Raw genomic sequence first — 17,268 nt, 5'->3', positions numbered from 1 at the left:
CTCCAGAATCCCGCAAGGCAACTGAAACCCTCTGCTGGCCCTTGCTGGTCTCTTGAAGACCCCTTGCCCAGATGCATGTGTCTCTGGGGACTGAGGAGTGAGGACTCCAACAACGATGCCTTTGAAAGTCTTCACCGGCGACTGTGAGGGCACCACACAGACGCGTCTGAGGGCCCTACACCCGCCACCTCTGAGAAACCAGTGTCTCCTGAGGCCCACATCATCGGCGACTCAGGGTCCCACACCGGCGCCTCTGGGGCCCCACACCAGTGCCTCTGGCAGCCAGCCACTGGAAACTCTGTAGGTCCTACACCGGTGACTCTGAGGGCCCCACCGGCGTCTGAGAGGACCATGCCGATCTCTAAGGATCCCACAGGGCTCCTGAAGATACTGCCGGCCCTCAATTGCCGGCCTGTGAAGGCCCATTGTTGGCATCATACGGCCTGTTACCGGCCTCTGAGGGCCCTTTGTCGGTCTCTGAGAGGTCCTACTGGATTATTAAGCATTCGCATTTCGCACAAACAACTCCAATGGCCCCTCACACAGCCATCTGTGAATGGTGTGGGCTTAGCGCCACACCAGTGTCTGAGGCACCACAACGACGTCCATGTGAGGGCCTCACACCAGCACCTTAGAGGGCCCACACCGGCTCCTTTGTGGTTCCTGCACCAGTGCCTTTGAGCGCCCCACACCACTGCCTCTGGGGAACCCACACCGATACCTTTGATGGTCCCACGCCAGTACCTCTTAAGGTTCCACACCGGCGGCCCCGGGTCGGCTCTATACACCCGTCATTCTGAGGGGCTGAGGGCCCCAACGTCCCCACCAATTTTCGTCGATTTCTGGCGCTGCCCGGGTATTTGTCCCAAAAGCCTCCTCCTCCTGGATCTGCCAATGGGGGTCAGGTGTCGAACCATTTTTGTTTTTTGTTTTTTAGAAAAAAACACGTGTCAGGGCTATGACGAAAATAAAGTGGCCTAAGTCCGATGAGAAAATGGGATTTGGGGGTACCCTAGGTCTGGCTCCGTGACTTGATATGCCCCCCCCGTGCTAAATCCCTGGATCCGCCAGTGGTCAAGCATTGTTATTGAGTGTGGGGAATTCCTGCTGAATCCATAGACATTCAGTTGTGAAGACCTGGTCCTATCATCCTAGTCCAGGTTCGTAGGGGCTTCTTGGCCAGACTGGAAAACATTCATACACTACGCCGGACGCCCGTGAGACCCTCTTGCGCCGAAATTTGGCGCAACCGATCTTGCGCTGAAATTTTTGTGTGATTTGAGCCAAAAATTAGGTGCCTATTTGTGCGAAAATTAAGGCCTTTTTATATAAAGCACATGTGCAGTGTGCACATCTACCGATCAAGGCTATATGAACCAGACAGAGTGTTCCGGGGGCGGGGCCTTATATGTTCTCCCATGTTTGAGCGTCCGAATGAGTTTTTCATTTCCACAGAAACCCAATGCCTGAATAGTGTTAGCACACTCTTGCTTCATGCCGTGAAACAAAGCTGGAGCCGTGAGCTCCGGGGCCACAAATTTGTGCCGATGTTAATAACGGCGGAGCAGCATGTGCTCCGGCACATCACCCTCTTCTCGGCACACTCTGCGCCGCGGGGCACCGCTTGTCTAGGCACTGCTGGCACGCCGCGGAGTTGAGACAGCCGATTCGGTGCCTTATTGGAGCGAGCGGCTCCAGTGGCCCGCCCTTATCTGGTGCACCGAAACGGCATCCTCTTGGTCCGCTCCGGGGATAGGGAGCGGCGACGTGCTCCCGAGGAGTGGCTTGAATAGTGATTCTGAGCAGTTGTCGCGCCATTCCTGCGTGGCCGCACAGTGAACCGCCCTGGTCAGTGAGTGGGCGTTTAAGGACAAGGCGGCCGCTTGTTTTGTCAGGTCGTCCGCGCTCTCAATCCCCTCGATAGCAGTATTGCTTAGGGTGACCATCCCACCTTAACCCTTGCCCGCACATGGTGGTTGCCACTCCCTTCCCCCCAGCTAGTCTTTCTGCTCTGAACTCAACATTTTTTAAGCTAGAAGGCTGATTTTTCGTATAGCTGCTGCTCTATCCTTTCTTAATATCTACCGAAAATTTCAAGCTTCTGTGATTTTTGGTTTCGGAGACATGACCTTGTTTTTCAGATCGTCATGACCCAAATGGCCAATTCTCAACATCTTGCGTTTGCCATGGGCCTTGTGAGCTTTTGACACCTTGATTTCGGCCTTTTTTGCCAGTCTTACCTCCCACCTATCATCGAACATGTTGTTCGACGATGTACAGGTGTCAAGGTCAGGGTCAAGGTCAACCTAGGTCATCTAAGATAATTGCGTTTTAGGCAAGCTGAATTTACTTTTCGTGGAGTTTTATGACTGCATTTTTGGTAAAAACTTCTCAGATCATGATTTTATGTAATATGGACACACAAAAAATCGGTGCACACATCAGTATACACACAGACACACACAGACATACAAACACATATAATAGACCTTGACCTAACTTGACCTGAAATGACCTCAGCAGCAAAAATCTGGTCGGGTAGTGTGACAAAAAGGTTCTAGCTGGCTTGGCAGCAGAAAACAGCATCGTCGTCGGTATATGATAAGCAGCGCACTTGATATCCAACGGTGACCCAAAACAGCAACATTTTTTTAGTTTGGCCTGACCTGGAAGTTCAATGACTGACCTGAGAAGGTAAAACTGGGTATCATTGGATTTTTCTCTTCCCAAAGAATCTTTTTGGTCTTCACCGCTAAGCTCTATCTCCAACAGGAACGAAATGGCGAGGGGGTGGCAACCACCCCCATGTGCGCTCTAGGATGGGAAAATGGCATGTGCGGGCAAGGGTGAACCATCACAATCAGCAATGACATATTATAGTGCATGTATGGCCTAAACTTTTGAATTCATTTAAAAGGGGAAAAAAACGCAAGAAAATGCGTGAATTGAAAAAATTTTAAATGAATTCAAAAGTTTAGGCCATACATGCACTATAATATGTCACCTGTCCATTGATAATCCTCAATCAGCAATGAATTGATATGAAATGGATCCCATTTTCAGAACGTGAAGCTGAAGCCGGGCCAACGCAGAGCTGCGGATCGTACACTCGCGACTGGGCTGCTGGAGCGGCCGGCGGCAGCATGGATGACAAACGTCAGCTCAGCAGCATGAAAGTCACGCGGGTAGGTCAGGTTGATGAGCCAGTCTTTTGCTTGCTGTAGCTACTTTGAAACACCTTTGTGCATTTTACAACCGACACAACTACTGACAGGTGTGCAGAGTCGATGGACGATTTGATGACTGACTCCGGGTTTGTCAGAAATGTTTCATCTTGCCTGCAACAATTCTTTGCACGCTCTTAGATTGCAAGACCTAAAATTGCAATATGTTTTAAAGTAATGTGCAGAGCTATGAAGAGGTTCTGGCACAAGTGTTGTTTCTGATTTTAACTGAAAAGGATTGTTCAAAACGTAAGCTTTGTCTTTACTACGACCAAATCTGGCTTTGAAGCATCAACGAACGTTTTAGTGTCTTGGGCCATGCTATATTGACACCGATCAGGAGTGGATTGACACCGATCCGGAGTCGGTAAGATTTGGGCGACTCAGACTTCCGGCACCGCGTGCGTGCGTGCGTGCGTGCGTGCGTGCGTGTGTGCGTGCGTGCGTGCGTGCGTGCGTGCGTAAGTGCGTGCGTGCGTGCGTGCGTGCGTGCGTGTGTGTGTGTCTTTCATTTATACCACTTAACCTTATCTAGATGCTATATCAGTGCTGTTTCCTGTCCGCTTGTGCAATGTTATCCCCTCCCCTACACCGATTGTTGATGGGTTTCGTTCCCTGTGCGTTACAGTTCGCTTTCCACGTCGGTGGCAGGGCTTACCTAGCGGACCGGTGGAGTGGCGGTGGTACGTGTAGCTCACCTGGGGCGGCGGTGGCAGCATTCGCTGTATCCGATCATCTCCCAGTCCAGAGGCCCCATGCACGGCACCGGCCGGCGGCATGGACCTGGTGCAATTAGCCTAGCTCGGCCAGTCGGCCCAGCTTGTTCTCTCTCGGGCCGCGGGCCGACGTCGAGGAGCTCAGGCGGGCCAGTCACATGCTGCAGCTACAGAACCGAGATGGTGGACCTCGTCGCAACGCTGCGCGGGCCGCTGGACCACTCAGAGGATGAACAGGGGGAACCCACCAGTCATCTGCAAAACTACGGATAGCCAGTCGGCCCTGTGCTCAAGACCGGCGACACAGCTCGAAGTTGCAGTGTGGAAGTCCCTGCTTAAGCGGGGAGAAAGATGACCGGATTCAAATCGGCGGCCCCGGTGCGGGCTGTAGGGTAATAAGCGTGCCCCAAGGAGGCGGCACAGTTACCGTGGTTAAACCGTGGTTAACAGTTACAGTTACCAGTTACAGTTAATCGTGGATTGTCACCCAAAGGTTAATGGAGGCATGGTGGCGTGACGGCGGACGGTCGGCGCGGCACCTTCTGTCACGGGATTGACAGTGCTGCATGGAGTGAACACTTCGGTGGAAATAGAGTGCGGGTCGGGGTGATGAAGTTCATCATTGAAATAGTTGTGAGGATCATCAGATGACAGACAAGAGCGGCAAGCGGGGAGGAATTATACCGGTGCTAGGTAAAGTTCGTTATGATCAAAGTGTAACTGATAATTGTACGATCCATTTGCTGTGCAACTGCTCATTGTGACGTTCATCCCCCCTCTCCTGTGGCCGTATGTATGAGAACGATAGTTCCGGCGATTTTTGACTAGCATTCGTAACATGATGCATGACGATGTATTTGTTTGGCGGGCTTTTCTGCACATTATACATGACCTGTTGTCTTCCCCTACCGCGATATTACTGGTTACCGATTCGCATGCCATGAATTTCACGCATCAGACCTCAATTACTTTATTGTGAACATAAGTGACTACGATTTGCGGGCAACACTTCTTTACAATTACAAATGCGGGCAACACTTCTTACAATTACAAGTATTTGTATTTTGTATGATCATTCAGATCATAATGATCATTCATATTCGTGATTGTGGTAACCTCGGTAATTTGCCGTTTGTGAAACTGTTCGGCGCGGTGTAAGCTGACATCTGCCGAGTTGAGCTCGGACCGAGCATGTTAGTTCTGCGCTGTTGGTTGCTACTATTGATGTCAATTATAGAAAACCAGAGTACCGATACCAAACAAAATACCAACCAAAACCGTGAGAAATATCGAAACCGAACCAACCTAGGAACATGAGGCAAATACCAAATTTATACCAATTTATCTGCGTCATATATTAGTATGGGTTCATAATACCAACAAAATATCAAATATAGGGGGATTGAAATACCAAATACCAAGTTGGTATCGGTTTGGTATCAGTATACCAAAATGTTGGTATCCGATTGACATCTCTAGTTGCTACTCTGTGCTCGTGGTAAATTCACATTATCATTTATACAGTTGAATGACAGATGAAGTTTCGTCTCGGCTTTGCGTGTGATTGGTGAAAGTTTTTTTTCCGTTTGAAATTGGTTAATGTGCGTTTTGTGCGCATATTTTTTAACCGGACTTCTTGAAGTATTGAGATGAATACACGAAGCACTGAGGGGGGATGCAGATTTCTGGCTTCTCGTCAAACTTCCTAAGGAATGTTCGAGACGGATTTTGTGGTAAATTTTCCATACGTAGGTCTAAAAAGTCACGTCGATGTCAGGTTAAGTCTGGGAACAAATATCTGCATTGGTTTATATAATGATAAATATTGTTATTCACCTGGGAAGGAATCATGTTTAGGACGAATATTCGAACACCAGGTACTTTTTATTTATGGTAGCTTTCGAAATACTTTTAAATATAGCTATATAGCTTTTAAATACAAAACACGGTGTACCGCTGGCAAATGTGTACCGTGTGCTGAAGTAGTGAAAAAGTGCAGACCTGCGGAATTATAATATGTATTTTTTGTATGCATGTTGTTTCGCCGTTTTGACGATTTGCTTATGATGTTGAAGCGCATGTGATAGGCATCTGTCTTTTTTATCATTGCTGACGTCTGTGATATTACCTGATATTTTTACTCTTCATCGAAGAAGCGAAGACTTAATTTAAGCATGTGACCACATAATTTTGGAAATTTGAATGTGCGCCACTTATACGCATCCAAACGATGTTTAATATCACGAAACGAACGACTAGGATGAATTGTTAATTTTGATTTGATTCTATGTGTGTCTAACTGTCTAGGCTGAGGAAGAAAGCCGCAGTGCTTTCCAAAGGTACCATAAATAAAAAGCACCTGGTGTTTCGAATATTCGTCCTAAATATCTGCATTGGCTTTGGAGAACAGCTAACATTATCTAATATTGGAGCGTCCGAGTTTGTCAATATCTGAAAACCGATTTGAGATTTCGCTGCGTGTGGTGGCAATATTATATTTCACGACATGGGACCTTAAAGAAGACTGAATATTCAAATGTTCTAATGCAATGATTGTTAGATTTTAAAAACAATGGTAACAATCATTGCACTAGAATATTTGAATATTCAGTCTTTTCTTTAACATCCCGTGCCTAACCGGTCGGCTGCCGATCGCGGTTGAGAATTAGAGCTGCCAGATTTCGAATGGAAACAAGCACAGTTCCCAAATGTTCTGTTCCGAGAAGTAATTGAGACGCTAGGATAATGTATCCAGTGCAAATTTTAAGAAGTCTGATGAACTGAACAGCCGTTTTTGTCTTTTCTTTAACATCCCGTGTCGTGAAATATGATAATGATAAGTTACGTTATATAAAACCGACATAAAGAAACCAAAGAAAAAGCCAGCAACGAGACAAGTGAACGTATTGAATATCAGTTTACAATACACACTTATTCAAAATTATAACAGAACACCATTGCCGTACAGACGACACAAAGTGCTGCGATGATCACCTCCCTGTAGAAGATACGCGCAGCACCCCTCACCAGCGCTCGGAACAGACTGAAGGCGCCGGCTGACCGGCCGGCTACCGATCGCGGTTGAGAATTAGAGCTGCCAGATTTCCAATGGAAGCAAGCACAGTTCCCGAATGTTCTGTTACGAGAAGTAATCCAAACGCTAGAATTATGTATCCAGTGCAGATTTTAAGAAGACTAATGGGCTGAACAGCCGTTTTTAAAGAACTTGGCATACCATGTGTCCGTGTTGTAATTGATAACATTGATAATCTGGCAGCTCTAATACGTCAGCTGATAGGACCTAATTATCGTGGTCGGCCGCAACTGGCCGGCGACTTCAGTTTGTTCTAAGCACTGGTGAAGGGCGGTGCGTGCATCTTTACAGCGATGTGATCGTTGTAGCGCTGTGTGTCGTCTGTACGGCAAGGCTGCTATAATTTTGAATATGTTCAGTGAACTGGTATTCAATACTTTCACTTGTGTCGTTGCTGCCTTTGTCTTTTTATTCTGTCTAGAATCTTCAGTCTTTTCTTTAACATCCCTTGTCGTGAAATATAATAATGATAAGTTACGTTATATAAAACCGACATAGATAAACCAAAGACAAAGCCAGCAACGAGACAACAGAACGTATTGAATATCAGTTTACAATACATACTTATTCAAACTTATAACAGACTTGCCGTATAGACGACACAAAGCGCTTCAATGATCACCTCGCTGTAGAAGATACACACAGCGCCCCTCACCAGCGCTCGGAACAGACTGAAGGCGCCGCCTCACCGGCCGGCTGCCGATCGCTGTTGAGAATTAGAGCTGCCAGATTTCCAATGGAAGCAAGCACAGTTCCCGAATGTTCTGTTACGAGAAGTAATCGAAACGCTAGAATTATGTATCCAGTGCAGATTTAAAGAAGACTGAACAGCCGTTTTTAAAGAATTTGGCATACCATGTGTCCGTGTTGTAATTGATAACATTGATAATCTGGCAGCTCTAATACGTCAGCTGATAGGACCTAATTATCGTGGTCGGCCGCAACTGGCCCATTCTGCCGGCGACTTCAGTTTGTTCTAAACACTGGTGAAGGGCGGTGCAAGCATCTTTACAGCGATGTGATCGTTGTAGCGCTGTGTGTCGTCTGTACGGCAAGGCTGTTATAATTTTGAATAAGTATGTTCAGTGAACTGGTATTCAATACTTTCACTTGTGTCGTTGCTGCCTTTGTCTTTTTATTCTGTCTAGAATCTTCAGTCTTTTCTTTAACATCCCTTGTCGTGAAATATAATAATGATAAGTTACGTTATATAAAACCGACATAGATAAACCAAAGACAAAGCCAGCAACGAGACAACAGAACGTATTGAATATCAGTTTACAATACATACTTATTCAAACTTATAACAGACTTGCCGTATAGACGACACAAAGCGCTTCAATGATCACCTCGCTGTAGAAGATACACGCAGCACCCCTCACCAGCGCTCGGAACAGACTGAAGGCGCCGGCTGACCGGCCGGCTACCGATCGCGGTTGAGAATTAGAGTCGCCAGATTTCCAATGGAAGCAAGCACAGTTCCCGAATGTTCTGTTACGAGAAGTAATCCAAACGCTAGAATTATGTATCCAGTGCAGATTTTAAGAAGACTAATGGGCTGAACAGCCGTTTTTAAAGAACTTGGCATACCATGTGTCCGTGTTGTAATTGATAACATTGATAATCTGGCAGCTCTAATACGTCAGCTGATAGGACCTAATTATCGTGGTCGGCCACAACTGGCCCATTCTGCCGGCGAATTCAGTTTGTTCTGAGCACTGGTGAGGGGCACTGCGTGTATCTTCTACAGCGAGGTGATCATTGAGCGTTTTGTGTCGTCTGTACGGCAAGTCTGTTATAAGTTTGAATAAGTATGTATTGTAAAAAATCGGATACAAAATAAATTCACCTCGCTGTAGAAGATACACGCAGTGCCCCTCACCAGTGCTCAGAACAAACTGAAGTCGCCGGCAGAATGGGCCAGTTGCGGCCGACCACAATAATTAGGTCCTATCAGCTGACGTATCAGAGCTGCCAGATTATCAATGTTATCAATTACAACACGAACACATGGTATGCCAAATTCTTTAAAAACGGCTGTTCAGCCCATAAGTTTTCTTAAAATCTGCACTGGATACATAATTCTAGCCTCTCGATCACTTCTCGTTACAGAACATTCGGGAACTGTGCTTGCTTCCATTGAAAATCTAGCAGCTCTAATTCTCAACCGCGATCGGAAGCCGGCCGGTGAGCCGGCGCCTTCAGTCTGCTCCGAGCGCTGGTGAGGGGCGCTGCGTGTATCTTCTACAGCGAGGTGATCATTGAAGCGCTTTGTGTCGTCTATACGGCAAGTCTGTTATAAGTTTGAATAAGTATGTATTGTAAACTGAAATTCAATACGTTCTGTTGTCTCGTTGCTGGCTTTGTCTTTGGTTTATGTCGGTTTTATATAACGTAACTTATCATTATTATATTTCACGACAAGGGATGTTAAAGAAAAGACTGAAGATTCTAGACAGAATAAAAAGACAAAGGCAGCAACGACACAAGTGAAAGTATTGAATACCAGTTCACTGAACATACTTATTGAAAATTATAACAGCCTTGCCGTACAGACGACACACAGCGCTACAACGATCACATCGCTGTAGAAGATGCACGCACCGCTCTTCACCAGTGCTTAGAACAAACTGAAGTCGCCGGCAGAATGGGCCAGATGCGGCCGACCACGATAATTAGGTCCTATCAGCTGACGTATTAGAACTGCCAGATTATCAATGTTATCAATTACAACACGGACACATGGTATGCCAAGTTCTTTAAAAACGGCTGTTCAGCCCACAAGTTTTCTTAAAATCTACACTGGATACATAATTCTAGCGTTTCGATTACTTCTCGTAACAGAACATTCGGGAACTGTGCTTGCTTCCATTGGAAATCTGGCAGCTCTAATTCTCAACAGCGATCGGAAGCCGGCCGGTGAGCCGGCGCCTTCAGTCTGTTCCGAGCGCTGGTGAGGGGCTCTGCGTGTATCTTCTTTAGCGAGGTGATCATTGAAGCGCTTTGTGTCGTCTATACGGCAAGTCTGTTATAAGTTTGAATAAGTATGTATTGTAAATACATACTTCAATACGTATGTATTCAATACGATCTGTTGTCTCGTTGCTGGCTTTGTCTATGGTTTATTTATGTCTGTTTTATATAACGTAACTTATCATTATTATATTTCACGACAAGGGATGTTAAAGAAAAGACTGAAGATTCTAGACAGAATAAAAAGACAAAGGCAGCAACGACACAAGTGAAAGTATTGAATACCAGTTCACTGAACATACTTATTGAAAATTATAACAGCGTTGCCGTACAGACACAGCTCTACAACGATCTTATCGCTGTAGAAGATGCAGGCACCGCCCTTCACCAGTGCTTAGAACAAACTGATGTCGCCGGCAGAATGGGCCAGTTGCGGCCGACCACGATAATTAGGTCCTATCAGCTGACGTATTAGAGCTGCCAGATTATCAATGTTATCAATTACAACACGGACACATGGTATGCCAAGTTCTTTAAAACGGCTGTTCATCCCATTAGTCTTCTTAAAATCTGCACTGGATACATAATTCTAGCGTTTCGATTACTTCTCGTAACAGAACATTCGGGAACTGAGCTTGCTTCCATTGGAAATCTGGCAGCTCTAATTCTCAACAGCGATCGGAAGCCGGCCGGTGAGCCGGCGCCTTCAGTCTGTTCCGAGCGCTGGTGAGGGGCGCTGCGTGTATCTTCTACAGCGAGGTGATCATTGAAGCGCTTTGTGTCGTCTATACGGCAAGTCTGTTATAAGTTTGAATAAGTATGTATTGTAAACTGATATTCAATACGTTCTGTTGTCTCGTTGCTTGCTTTGTCTTTAGTTTATCTATGTCGGTTTTATATAACGTAACTTATCATTATTATATTTCACGACAAGGGATGTTAAAGAAAAGACTGAAGATTCTAGACAGGATAAAAAGACAAATGCAGCAACGACACAAGTGAAAGTATTGAATACCAGTTCACTGAACATACTTATTCAAAATTATAACAGCCTTGCCGTACAGACGACACACAGCGCTACAACGATCACATCGCTGTAGAAGATGCACGCACCGCTCTTCACCAGTGCTTAGAACAAACTGAAGTCGCCGGCAGAATGGGCCAGATGCGGCCGACCACGATAATTAGGTCCTATCAGCTGACGTATTAGAGCTGCCAGATTATCAATGTTATCAATTACAACACGGACACATGGTATGCCAAGTTCTTTAAAAACGGCTGTTCAGCCCACTAGTTTTCTTAAAATCTGCACTGGATACATAATTCCAGCGTTTCGATTACTTCTCGTAACAGAACATTCGGGAACTGAGCTTGTTTCCATTGGAAATCTGGCAGCTCTAATTCTCAACCGCGATCGGCAGCCGGCCGGTGAGCCGGCGCCTTCAGTCTGTTCCGAGCGCTGGTGAGGGGCGCTGCGTGTATCTTCTACAGCGAGGTGATCATTGAAGCGCTTTGTGTCGTCTATACGGCAAGTCTGTTATAAGTTTGAATAAGTATGTATTGTAAACTGATATTCAATACGTTCTGTTGTCTCGTTGCTGGCTTTGTCTTTGGTTTATGTCGGTTTTATATAACGTAACTTATCATTTTTATATTTCACGACAAGGGATGTTAAAGAAAAGACTGAAGATTCTAGACAGAATAAAAAGACAAAGGCAGCAACGACACAAGTGAAAGTATTGAATACCAGTTCACTGAACATACTTATTGAAAATTATAACAGCCTTGCCGTACAGACGACACACAGCGCTACAACGATCACATTGCTGTAGAAGATGCACGCACCGCTCTTCACGAGTGCTTAGAACAAACTGAAAACGCCGGCAGAATGGGCCAGATGCGGCCGACCACGATAATTAGGTCCTATCAGCTGACGTATTAGAGCTGCCAGATTATCAATGTTATCAATTACAACACGGACACATAGTATGCCAAGTTCTTTAAAAACGGCTGTTCAGCCCACAAGTTTTCTTAAAATCTACACTGGATACATAATTCTAGCGTTTCGATTACTTCTCGTAACAGAACATTCAGGAACTGTGCTTGCTTCCATTGGAAATCTGGCAGCTCTAATTCTCAACAGCGATCGGAAGCCGGCCGGTGAGCCGGCGCCTTCAGTCTGTTCCGAGCGCTGGTGAGGGGCGCTGCGTGTATCTTCTACAGCGAGGTGATCATTGAAGCGCCTTGTGTCGTCTATACGGCAAGTCTGTTATAAGTTTGAATAAGTATGTATTGTAAACTGATATTCAATACGTTCTGTTGTCTCGTTGCTTGCTTTGTCTTTAGTTTATCTATGTCGGTTTTATATAACGTAACTTATCATTATTATATTTCACGACAAGGGATGTTAAAGAAAAGACTGAAGATTCTAGACAGGATAAAAAGACAAATGCAGCAACGACACAAGTGAAAGTATTGAATACCAGTTCACTGAACATACTTATTCAAAATTATAACAGCCTTGCCGTACAGACGACACACAGCGCTACAACGATCACATCGCTGTAGAAGATGCACGCACCGCTCTTCACCAGTGCTTAGAACAAACTGAAGTCGCCGGCAGAATGGGCCAGATGCGGCCGACCACGATAATTAGGTCCTATCAGCTGACGTATTAGAGCTGCCAGATTATCAATGTTATCAATTACAACACGGACACATGGTATGCCAAGTTCTTTAAAAACGGCTGTTCAGCCCACTAGTTTTCTTAAAATCTGCACTGGATACATAATTCCAGCGTTTCGATTACTTCTCGTAACAGAACATTCGGGAACTGAGCTTGTTTCCATTAGAAATCTGGCAGCTCTAATTCTCAACCGCGATCGGCAGCCGGCCGGTGAGCCGGCGCCTTCAGTCTGTTCCGAGCGCTGGTGAGGGGCGCTGCGTGTATCTTCTACAGCGAGGTGATCATTGAAGCGCTTTGTGTCGTCTGTACGGCAAGGCTGTTATAATTTTGAATAAGTATGTTCAGTGAACTGGTATTCAATACTTTCACTTGTGTCGTTGCTGCCTTTGTCTTTTTATTCTGTCTAGAATCTTCAGTCTTTTCTTTAACATGCCTTGTCGTGAAATATAATAATGATAAGTTACGTTATATAAAACCGACATAAACCAAAGACAAAGCCAGCAACGAGACAACAGAACGTATTGAATATCAGTTTACAATACATACTTATTCAAACTTATAACAGACTTGCCGTATAGACGACACAAAGCGCTTCAATGATCACCTCGCCGTAGAAGATACACGCAGCGCCCCTCACCAGTGCTCGGAACAGACTGAAGGCGCCGGCTCACCGGCCGGCTGCCGATCGCGGTTGAGAATTAGAGCTGCCAGATTTCCAATGGAAGCAAGCACAGTTCCCGAATGTTCTGTTACGAGAAGTAATCGAAACGCTAGAATTATGTATCCAGTGTAGATTTTAAGAAAACTTGTGGGCTGAACAGCCGTTTTTAAAGAACTTGGCATACCATGTGTCCGTGTTGTAATTGATAACATTGATAATGTGGCAGCTCTAATACGTCAGCTGATAGGACCTAATTATCGTGGTCGGCCGCATCTGGCCCATTCTGCCGGCGAAATCAGTTTGTTCTAAGCACTGGTGAAGAGCGGTGCGTGCATCTTCTACAGCGATGTGATCGTTGTAGCGCTGTGTGTCGTCTGTACGGCAAGGCTGTTATAATTTTGAATAAGTATGTTCAGTGAACTGGTATTCAATACTTTCACTTGTGTTGTTGCTGCATTTGTCTTTTTATCCTGTCTAGAATCTTCAGTCTTTTCTTTAACATCCGTTGTCGTGAAATATAATAATGATAAGTTATGTTATATAAAACCGACATAGATAAACTAAAGACAAAGCAAGCAACGAGACAACAGAACGTATTGAATATCAGTTTACAATACACACTTATTCAAACTTATAACAGACTTGCCGTATAGACGACACAAAGCGCTTCAATGATCACCTCGCTGTAGAAGATACACGCAGCGCCCCTCACCAGCGCTCGGAACAGACTGAAGGCGCCGGCTCACCGGCCGGCTTCCGATCGCGGTTGAGAATTAGAGCTGCCAGATTTCCAATGGAAGCAAGCACAGTTCCCGAATGTTCTGTTACGAGAAGTAATCGAAACGCTAGAATTATGTATCCAGTGCAGATTTTAAGAAGACTAATGGGCTGAACAGCCGTTTTTAAAGAACTTGGCATACCATGTGTCCGTGTTGTAATTGATAACATTGAAAATCTGGCAGCTCTAAAACGTCAGCTGATAGGACCTAATTATCGTGGTCGGCCGCATCATGCCCATTCTGCCGGCGACTTCAGTTTGTTCTAAGCACTGGTGAAGAGCGGTGCGTGCATCTTCTACAGCGATGTGGTCGTTGTAGCGCTGTGTGTCGTCTGTACGGCAACGCTGTTGTAATTTTGAATAAGTATGTTCAGTAAACTAGTATTCAATACTTCACTTGTGTCCTTGCTGCCTTTGTCTTTTTATTTTGTATCCGATTTTTTGTCACGAGATTTAGCAATAATAAATCTGCCATGTGCAAGATTTTAAAAACAATTGTAACAATCATTGCACTAGAATCTTCAGTCTTTCCTTTAACATCCCTTGTTGTGAAATATAATAATGATAAGTTACGTTATATAAAACCGACAGAAATAAAACAAAGACAAAAGCAGCAACGAAACAAGTGATTGTATTGAATATAGGTTTACAATACATACTTATTCAAACTTATAACAGACTTGCCGTACAGACGACACAAAACGCTTCAATGATCACCTCGCTGTAGAAGATACACTCAGTGCCCCTCACCAGTGCTCAGAACAAACTGAATTCGCCGGCAGAATGGGCCAGTTGCGGCCGACCACGATAATTAGGTCCTATCAGCTGACGTATTAGAGCGTCCAGATTATCAATGTTATCAATTACAACACGGACACATGGTATGCCAAGTTCTTTAAAAACGGCTGTTCAGCCCATTAGTCTTCTTAAAATCTGCACTGGATACATAATTCTAGCGTTTCGATTACTTCTCGTAACAGAACATTCGGGAACTGTGCTTGCTTCCATTGGAAATCTGGCAGCTCTAATTCTCAACCGCGATCGGAAGCCGGCCGGTGAGCCGGCGCCTTCAGTCTGTTCCGAGCGCTGGTGAGGGGCGCTGCGTGTATCTTCTACAGCGAGGTGATCATTGAAGCGCCTTGTGTCGTCTATACGGCAAGTCTGTTATAAGTTTGAATAAGTATGTATTGTAAACTGATATTCAATACGTTCTGTTGTCTCGTTGCTTGCTTTGTCTTTAGTTTATCTATGTCGGTTTTATATAACGTAACTTATCATTATTATATTTCACGACAAGGGATGTTAAAGAAAAGACTGAAGATTCTAGACAGGATAAAAAGACAAATGCAGCAACGACACAAGTGAAAGTATTGAATACCAGTTCACTGAACATACTTATTCAAAATTATAACAGCCTTGCCGTACAGACGACACACAGCGCTACAACGATCACATCGCTGTAGAAGATGCACGCACCGCTCTTCACCAGTGCTTAGAACAAACTGAAGTCGCCGGCAGAATGGGCCAGATGCGGCCGACCACGATAATTAGGTCCTATCAGCTGACGTATTAGAGCTGCCAGATTATCAATGTTATCAATTACAACACGGACACATGGTATGCCAAGTTCTTTAAAAACGGCTGTTCAGCCCACTAGTTTTCTTAAAATCTGCACTGGATACATAATTCCAGCGTTTCGATTACTTCTCGTAACAGAACATTCGGGAACTGAGCTTGTTTCCATTAGAAATCTGGCAGCTCTAATTCTCAACCGCGATCGGCAGCCGGCCGGTGAGCCGGCGCCTTCAGTCTGTTCCGAGCGCTGGTGAGGGGCGCTGCGTGTATCTTCTACAGCGAGGTGATCATTGAAGCGCTTTGTGTCGTCTGTACGGCAAGGCTGTTATAATTTTGAATAAGTATGTTCAGTGAACTGGTATTCAATACTTTCACTTGTGTCGTTGCTGCCTTTGTCTTTTTATTCTGTCTAGAATCTTCAGTCTTTTCTTTAACATGCCTTGTCGTGAAATATAATAATGATAAGTTACGTTATATAAAACCGACATAAACCAAAGACAAAGCCAGCAACGAGACAACAGAACGTATTGAATATCAGTTTACAATACATACTTATTCAAACTTATAACAGACTTGCCGTATAGACGACACAAAGCGCTTCAATGATCACCTCGCCGTAGAAGATACACGCAGCGCCCCTCACCAGTGCTCGGAACAGACTGAAGGCGCCGGCTCACCGGCCGGCTGCCGATCGCGGTTGAGAATTAGAGCTGCCAGATTTCCAATGGAAGCAAGCACAGTTCCCAAATGTTCTGTTACGAGAAGTAATCGAAACGCTAGAATTATGTATCCAGTGCAGATTTTAAGAAGACTAATGGGATGAACAGCCGTTTTTAAAGAACTTGGCATACCATGTGTCCGTGTTGTAATTGATAACATTGAAAATCTGGCAGCTCTAAAACGTCAGCTGATAGGACCTAATTATCGTGGTCGGCCGCATCATGCCCATTCTGCCGGCGACTTCAGTTTGTTCTAAGCACTGGTGAAGAGCGGTGCGTGCATCTTCTACAGCGATGTGGTCGTTGTAGCGCTGTGTGTCGTCTGTACGGCAACGCTGTTGTAATTTTGAATAAGTATGTTCAGTAAACTAGTATTCAATACTTCACTTGTGTCCTTGCTGCCTTTGTCTTTTTATTTTGTATCCGATTTTTTGTCACGAGATTTAGCGATAATAAATCTGCCATGTGCAAGATTTTAAAAACAATTGTAACAATCATTGCACTAGAATCTTCAGTCTATCCTTTAACATCCCTTGTTGTGAAATATAATAATGATAAGTTACGTTATATAAAACCGACAGAAATAAAACAAAGACAAAAGCAGCAACGAAACAAGTGATTGTATTGAATATAGGTTTACAATACATACTTATTCAAACTTATAACAGACTTGCCGTACAGACGACACAAAACGCTTCAATGATCACCTCGCTGTAGAAGATACACTCAGTGCCCCTCACCAGTGCTCAGAAAAACTGAATTCGCCGGCAGAATGGGCCAGTTGCGGCCGACCACGATAATTAGGTCCTATCAGCTGACGTATTAGAGCGTCCAGATTATCA

The 17,268-nt window shown here is 44.9% G+C and overlaps 1 long non-coding RNA gene across 1 annotated transcript; it reads left to right on the top strand.

Moving 5' to 3' along the window:
* The first annotated feature begins 2,990 nt into the window (after positions 1–2,990).
* LOC122376287 lies at positions 2,991–5,623 on the top strand. The gene is made up of 2 exons (XR_006255583.1): positions 2,991–3,185; positions 3,853–5,623. It is a non-coding gene; the product is annotated as an uncharacterized LOC122376287 (long non-coding RNA).
* The last annotated feature ends 11,645 nt before the right edge of the window (positions 5,624–17,268 follow it).

Source organism: Amphibalanus amphitrite, unplaced genomic scaffold (genome assembly GCF_019059575.1).
Source record: "Amphibalanus amphitrite isolate SeventyFive unplaced genomic scaffold, NRLGWU_Aamphi_draft 002087F_arrow, whole genome shotgun sequence".
Taxonomy (NCBI): domain Eukaryota; kingdom Metazoa; phylum Arthropoda; class Thecostraca; order Balanomorpha; family Balanidae; genus Amphibalanus; species Amphibalanus amphitrite.
This window is presented reverse-complemented; position numbering and strand designations above follow the sequence as displayed.